At 35.9% G+C, this 7849-nt stretch overlaps 1 pseudogene; it reads right to left on the bottom strand.

Annotated features, from left to right (window-relative positions):
* Positions 1 to 6173: 6173 nt before the first annotated feature.
* Positions 6174 to 6733, bottom strand: LOC116887947 (annotated as a pseudogene).
* Positions 6734 to 7849: the final 1116 nt, after the last annotated feature.

Here is a 7849-nt window from a genome sequence, read left to right as displayed (position 1 = left end):
ACCAAAAGTCATCAAAAAAGATAAGAAGGACACTTCATATTTATCAAAGGAAAAACCCACCAAGATGAACTCTCAATCCTAAATATCTATGTCCAAATACAAGGGCACCTACATACGTAAAAAGAACCTTGCTAAAGCCTTTTTAAAAGCACATTGTACCTCACACAATAATAGTAGGAGATTTCAACACCCCACTCTCATCAATGGACACATCATGGGAAGAGAAGTTAAACAGAGACAAATAGAAACTTACAGAAGTTATGAACCAAATCAACTTAACAGATATTTATAGAACATTCCATCCTAAAACAAAAGGATATACCTTCTTCTCAGCACCTTATGGTACATTCTCCAAAACAGGACTCAACAGATAAAGGAAGATAGAAATAATCCCATACATCCTATCTGATCACCATAGACTAAGGCTGGTTTTCAATAAAAAAATAAGGAAAGAATGTCCACATACACATAGAAGTTGAACAATGCTCTACTCACTGATAACTTGGTAAAGGAAGAAATAAGGAAAGAAATTAAAGACTTCTTATAATTTAATGAAAATGAATGTACAACATACCCCAAATTATGGGACACAATGAAAGATGTGCTAAGAGGAAAACTCATAGCGCTGAGTGCCTGCAGAAAGAAACAGGAAAGAGCATATGTCAGCAGCTTGACAGCACACCTAAAAGCTCTAGAACAAAGAGAAGCAAATGCACCCAAAAGGAGGAGGAGGCAGGAAATAATCAAACTCAGAGCTGAAATCAACCAAGTAGAAACAAAAGGACCATACAAAGAATCAACAGAACCAAGAGCTGGTTCTTTGAGAAAATCAACAATGTAGATAAATCCTTAGACAGAATAACAAGAGGGAAGGCACAGAGAGTGTGTCCAAATTAACAAAATCAGAAATGAAAAGGGAGACATAACAACAGAATCTGAGGAAACTGAAAAAAATCCTCAGATCCTGCTACAAAAGCCTATATTCAACAAAAATGGAAAATCTGGAGGAAATGGACAATTTTCTAGACAAATACCAGATACCAAAGTTAAATCAGGAACAGATAAACCATATAAACAACCCCATAACTCCTAAAGAAATAGAAACAGTTATTAAAAGTATCCCAAGCAAAAAGAGCCCAGGATCAGATGAGTATAGTGTATAATTCTATCAGACCTTCATAGAATACCTCATACCAATACTGTCCAAACTGTTCCACTAAATAGAAAAAGACAGAGAACTACCAAATTCCTTCTATGGAGCCACAATTACTCTTATACCTAAACCACACAAAGACCCAAAAAAGAAAGAGAACTTCAGATCAATCTCCCTTATGAATATCAATGGAAAAATACTCAATAAAATTCTTGCAAACAGAATCCAACAACATATCACAACGATCATCCATCTTGAACAAGTAGGTTCTATCCTAGGTATGCAGGGATGGTTCAATATATGGAAATCCATCAATGTAATCCATTATATAAACAAACTCAATGATAAAAACCACATGATTATTTCATTAGATGCATAGGAATCATTTGACACAATTCAACACCCCTTCATGATAAAAGTCCTGGAAAGAATAGGAATTCAAGGCCCATCCCAAAACATAGTAAAAGCCATGTACAGCAAACCAGTAGCTAACATCAAACTAAATGGAGAGAAACTTGAAGCAATCCCACTAAAATCAGGGACTAAACAAAACTGCCTACTCTCCCTACTTATTCAATATAGTTCTTGAAGTCTTAGCCAGAGCAATCAGACAACAAAATGACGTCAAAAGGATGCATATTGGAAAGGAAGAAGTCAAAATATCACTATTTGCAGATGATATGATAGTATACTTAAGTGACCCCAAAAATTCCACTAGAGAACTATTAACCCTGATAAATAACTTCAGCAAAGTGGCTGCATATAAAATTAATTCAAACAAATCAGTAGCTTTCCTCTACTCAAAGGATAAACAGGCTGAGAAAGATATTAGGGAAACAGCACCCTTCACAATAGTCCCAAATAATATAAAATAACTTGGGGTGATTTTAACCAAGCAAGTGAAAATCTGTGTGACAAGAACTTCAAGTCTCTGAAGAAAGAAATTGAAGATCTCAGAAGATAGAAAGACCTCTCATGTTCATGGATTGGCAGGATTAATTAGTAAAGGTGGCCATCTTACCAAAAGCAATCTACAGATTCAATGGAATCTACAGATTCAATGCAATCCCCATCAAAATTCCAATTCAATTTTTAATAGAGTTAGAAAGAAGAATTTGCAAATTCATTTAGAATAACAAAAACAAAACAGGAAAGCTAAAACTATTGTCAACAACAACAACAACAAAAAAAGAATTTCTGGGGTTGGGGATTTAGCTTTGTGGTAGAGGCTTACACCTAGCGCTTAAGGCCCCTGGTTGGGTCCCCAGCTCAAGAAAAGGAAAAAAAAAGAATTTCTGGGAATCACCATCCCTGACGATCAAGCAGTATTAGGAGCAATAGTGATAAAAACTATGGTATTTGTACAGAGACAGGCAGATAGATCAGTGGAATAGAATTAAAGACCCAGAAATGAACCCACACACCTGTAGTCACTTGATCTTTGACAAAGGGATTAGAACCATCCAATGGAAAAAAGATAGCATTTTCAACAAATGGTGCTGGTTCAACTGGAGGTCAGCATGTAGAAGAATGCAGATCGATCCATTCTTATCACCCTGTCCAAAGCTTAAGTCCAAGTGGATCAAGGACCTCCACATCAAACGAGATACATTCAACCTAATAGAAGAAAATATGGGGAAGATTCTTGAACACATGGGTACTAGGGATAATTTCCTGAACAGTACACCAATGGCTTATGCTCCAAGATCAAGAATCGACAAATGGGACCTCATAAAACTGCAAAGCTTCTGTAAGGCAAAGGACACTGTCATTAGGACAAAATGGCCACCAACAGATTGGGAAAAGATCTTTTCCAATCCTACACCTGAGAGAGGGCTAATATCTAAAATATACAAAGAACTCAAGAAGTTAGACTGCAGGGAGACAAATAACCCTATTTAAAATGGGGTTCAGAGCTAAACAAAGAATTCACAGCTGAGGAATGCCGAATGGCTGAGAAACACCTAAAGAAATATTTAACATCTTTAGTCATAAGGGAAATGCAAATCAAAACAACCCTGAGATTCCACCTTACAGCAGTGAGGATGGCTAAGATCAAAGCTCAGGTGACAGCAGATGCTGGTGAGGATGTGGAGAAAGAGGAACACTCCTTCATTGTTGGTGGGATTGCAAGCTGGTACAACCATTCTGAAAATCAGTCTGGAGGTTCCTCAGAAAATTGGACATTGAACTACCTGAGGACCCAGCTATATCTCTCTTGGGCATATACCCACAAGATGCCCCAACATATAACAAAGACACATGCTCCACTATGTTCATAGCAGCCTTATTTATAATAGCCAGAAGCTGAAAATCCCTTCAACAGAAGAATGGATACAGAAAAATGTGGTTCATCTACACAATAGAGTACTACTCAGCTATCAAAAAATTGACTTCATGAAATTCATAGACAAATGGATGAAACTAGACAATATCTTCCTGAGTGTGGTAACCCAATCACAGAGAAACACACTTGGTATGCTCGAATTACCCACAATGCAATCCATGGACCACATGAAACTCAAGAAGAATGATGACCAAAATGCAGATGCTTCACTCCTTCTTAAAAAGGGGAACAAAAATATCCATAGTGGGGATAGGGAGGCAAAATTTAGACCAGAGACTGAAGGAACAGCCATTCAGACTCTGCCCCACAAGTGGTCCATGTATATACACACACCAAAACTAGATAAGATGGATGAACCTAAGAAGTGCTTACTTACAGGATCCCAGATATAGATTTCTCATGAGAGACACAGCTAGAGCATGTCAAAGAGAGAGATGAATGCTAGCAGCAAACCACTGAACTGAGAACAGGACCCCCTTTGTGGGTATTAGAGGAAGGACTGAAAGAGCTGAAGGGGCTTGCAACCACATAAAAACAACAATACCAACCAACCAGAGCTTCCAGGGACTAAACTACTACCGAAGGACTGTACATGGACTGACCCAGGGCTCCAACTTCATATGTAGCAAAGGATGGCCTTGCTGGGCACCAATGGAAGGAGAAGCCTTTGGTCCTGCCAAGGTTGGACCCCCTGTGTAGGAGATTGTGGGGGAGGGAGTAAGGGGGAGTGGATGGGGAGAGGAACACCCTTATAGGAGGGGAGGAGGAGGGGTTAGGGTGCTTATGGACAGGAAACCTGGAAAGGGAAAAACATTGAAATGTAAAGAAGAAATACCCATTTAAAAAAAAAGAGAGAAAAAGAACTATATTGTCATGAGGTATTATGACTTCAAATTAAATATATTTATTAATTGTCAAAAAAGCTTTTCATTTAAAAACAACTATACACTTATAAAAATAGTTTTTAAATTAAAAAAAATAATGATTTGGTCATAACAGCAGTCAGAAAAGCTGTAAAATTTCTTTAGTTTTATTTTTATTGTTTTAAATTAACAAATAATTTTGTCATTTCCTTCTCCTTTCCTTTCCTTGTTCCAACTCTTCATATTCCCATAATCATCTCCTCTCAAATTCAGCAACTAATTAGATGATCATGTTTTTTTTTCCTTTCTGTATATTTATATAGTGATTATATTCCCTGATTTTCCTATCTTAAATCATTCCTGCATCCCTGGGATGAAGCCTACTTTATTGTGGTGGATGAACTTTTTGCTGTGTTCTTATATTTGGCTTGCAAGTATTTTGAGTATTTTTGAAACAATGTTCATAAGGAAAATTGGTCTGACATTCTCTTTCTTTGCTGAGTTTTTATGTGTTTTGGGTATCAGAATAACTACAACCTCATAAAATGAATTTGGCAATGCTCCTTCTATTCCTAATTTGTAGAATATTTTGAGGAGTATTGACATTAACTGTTTTTTGAAAGTCTGGTAGAATTCTACACTAAAACCATCTCACGTTGGACTTTGTTTTTCCTAGAGGACTTAATGATTGCTTCTATTTCACTAGTGATTATAGGTCTATTTATATTGTTGATCTCCATTGGAAAGTCAGGCTTAATTCTCATAGGTCTGCCTTTATATGTTACTTGATCTTTTTCCTATATAGCTTTCAATATTCTTTATATATTCTGTATGTGTAGTGCTTTGATTATTATGTGGCAAGGGGACTTTGTTTTTTGGTCCAATCTGTTTGGTGTCTGTATGTTTCTTTACCTTTATACTCATCTCCTCTTTTTTAAGTTAGATAAAAATTCTTCTATGATTTTTTGAAAATATTTTTCTGGACATCTGAGCTTGCATTCTTCTCCTCCTTATTCTTTTATTTGTAGGTCTCATCTTTTCATAGTATCCCAAATTTCCTGGTTGTTTTATGACAGAATTTTTTAAATTTAACATTTTCTTTGATGAATATATTCATTTTTTCTATTACATCTTCAATGTGTGAGACTCTCATTTATCTCTTATATTCTGTAACTGAAGCCTGCTTCAGTTTGTGTTTCCTTCATTACTTTTATTTACATTTGCAGGTCTTGAACAGTTCTGTGTCCTTCAACTGATTGTTTTTTTTTCCTTGACCTTCTTTAAGATATTTTACTCATTTATTACTTTAATTGTTTGTTCATGTTTTCCTGGCTGTTTGGGGGGGGGATTATTCATTTCCTCAAATTGTTTGTTTGTGTATTTCTGGCTTCTATTGAACAATTCTCGATTTCCTTCAATTGTTCATTTGTGGTTTCTGTATTTGCTTAAAGAATTTATTAATTCTGTTTTTAAAAACCTTAATCACTTTCATACAGCTGGTTTTAAAGTTCTATTATTGTACTTCAGCTATGTTATTCAGAGCCTGCTGTGGCAGAATAGCTTGACTCTGGTCTTCTGGCTGGTATGTAGTTTGTCCAGCCTCTGAATTCTTCAAAGGACCTGTATAATTGTGAAGTGTTTAAGTAAGAATTTTAAGACAAGCAAATGGCAAAATTTCACTCTACCTTTCCTAAATAGGCTTTCCCCTTGCATATCAATCACAAAGAACCACAAGTCATGAATGTTCTGAAAATAAAAGTGCATAAACTAAGGACATTTTTATGACCAAGATGTTTGGTAAACATGTGCATCATAAAATGGTATTGACAGAAAAAGTACTCTTCAAAAACCCTCTGGACTTTAAAATGTTTTTCTTTAAGTATTAGATCTGTCCCAATGTCATGGCAATTCGAACAGGAGCTCGAAGGACCAAAGGACCACTCTGCTGTTTGTGTAGTCATTGGTGGCTCATTCATTTCTTCTTGCTTGTTCTGATGAGCCTCTGTCTCATCCTTTGGGAGCATTCCCAATGTCAATAGTGAACATTACTGTCTTTTGAGTCATGGTAGACATCCTATTACTAGAGAAGAATTTGTATGTCTCTGATGTGAATGTACTTCCAGTTGGTCTCTCTGTCTCATAGGTTCCTTTATTTTCTGGTCCTGTGACCTCCACAGACGTCCTATATCTTTCTAGTTGTAAAGGAAGCCATTTTCAGCAACATTGAAGATGAAGTCCCTCATGGTACCTGAGGTGACCAGCTTGAAGAAGCACTCCTTGGCATATAAATCAATTGATATTGACAAAGCAGTATGAGGCCATAGCCAGGAGCTAGGCCAGAAGCACCAGCAGCTCTTCCAGCATCACCATGATGCAGCAAGGGTGAAGCGCGAGGCCTCTAGAGCTGCCACCTCTGCAAAAGGTGCTTTTTTTTTTCTTATTTTAAAAATGTGGAAAGAAGCTAAGGACAACTTCCACTAAGATTAAGATTGAAACTTAAAAGAAAGTTGGTGTTTTAGACTTTTATCAGCTTTTAAGTTTCTTTAAAATGGAATAAACATCTTCTTGGTCAAGTTTCTTTAACATACAAAAATTACAAGTCACCTCCAAAGGATCCTTCCTAGTTTACAGCTGTGTAATTTTTTTTTAATGCATTTGAATTGCTCAAAGTCAAGGGATTGTACTATTCACATTGCTTCTTGAAGCTATTTATGCTATTCTTGCATTTTCAGTGACATTTAAGTCACAAGGTTCCACTAAATGGATTCTGACATTTGAAAAAATTATCATCCAATGTTTTCATGCAAGATGCATTATTTTAATCATGCTCATCACAGGGAAAAAGCTTCATAGTTTAAGGACATCGGCATAATGACCTTGCCTTTTCTAAAGGCCAGCTTATTTGTGTTTTTAAACCTAGCCTCTCTGTATACCACCTTTACTTGCCTTAATTCATTCAGCTTGTTCTTTCTGGAAGAGAACATAATGAGCCTTCTAAACATAAAGATGACAAACCAACAAGACGCAGTGACACTTCCACACATAATTAACAATATATTCTTATTAATATTAGCCTCTCTACTTGAAGATGTAAGAAGCATTCATAAAACAAAGCAAAAAAAAAAACCCATGGTTGATATCTGTAATATCTAAAAAAATCTATTAAAAAGAGTATTTATGAGATCAAAACCATTATATATGTGAAATTTCCATAATTCTAATATGCAATATATTAATAGACTCTACATACTATAGAGTATCTCTCCATCCAATATTTATAAATATATTTTTTACACACTGACTTGTTTCTCAGATGGTTATTGTATATTTCATTTGATCTGTGCATTAAAGGGATGTACTGTGTAAAACAAGAGACAAGCATTGCATACGTGGAAAACAAAATAAGAATTGAATTATGAATACATAGATGAGAGAAAGAGAGGGGGCATGTTAGAAAAAGTGATGCATATCCCAAAAAGAAAAATT

The sequence above is a fragment of the Rattus rattus genome, chromosome X, assembly GCF_011064425.1.
Source record: "Rattus rattus isolate New Zealand chromosome X, Rrattus_CSIRO_v1, whole genome shotgun sequence".
NCBI lineage: Eukaryota > Metazoa > Chordata > Mammalia > Rodentia > Muridae > Rattus > Rattus rattus.
This window is presented reverse-complemented; position numbering and strand designations above follow the sequence as displayed.